This window comes from Penaeus monodon, chromosome 30, assembly GCF_015228065.2.
Source record: "Penaeus monodon isolate SGIC_2016 chromosome 30, NSTDA_Pmon_1, whole genome shotgun sequence".
NCBI lineage: Eukaryota > Metazoa > Arthropoda > Malacostraca > Decapoda > Penaeidae > Penaeus > Penaeus monodon.
Genome location: NC_051415.1, coordinates 19,841,890 through 19,842,207, shown reverse-complemented (window position 1 = coordinate 19,842,207; position 318 = coordinate 19,841,890). Strand labels below are relative to the sequence as shown.

General features: G+C 32.4%; 1 protein-coding gene across 6 annotated transcripts in view; it reads right to left on the bottom strand.

The window, feature by feature from the left end:
• LOC119592617 (protein ECT2-like) overlaps window positions 1-318 on the bottom strand; it is a 21,585-nt gene that overhangs the window by 20,291 nt on the left and 976 nt on the right. The window lies entirely within an intron of this gene.

The following is a 318-nucleotide window of genomic DNA, read 5'->3' as shown; positions in this document are numbered from 1 at the left end:
AAACTGACTGCCCTTCGAAAACAAAACACTTATTGATATGTAACATCAGTACTTGCTCATAGATCATGTGCATGTGCTAGAATGAAGAATACTAATATTCAACCTAATTAATAATATAATATTTAGATCAATTTGACTTATGTAATGTCAAGTAGAAGAGAATCATTTGTTCCAAGTAAATTAATTGCTAGCAAGTATTTTAAACTCCTATCAACATTGGTTATAGACATGCAAGCACAAAACATCTGTAAATAGCATCAAGCAACATTAAAGATACGCAATATTGACTTTCCGCAGCCTTTCCACTCCAGTATCGGC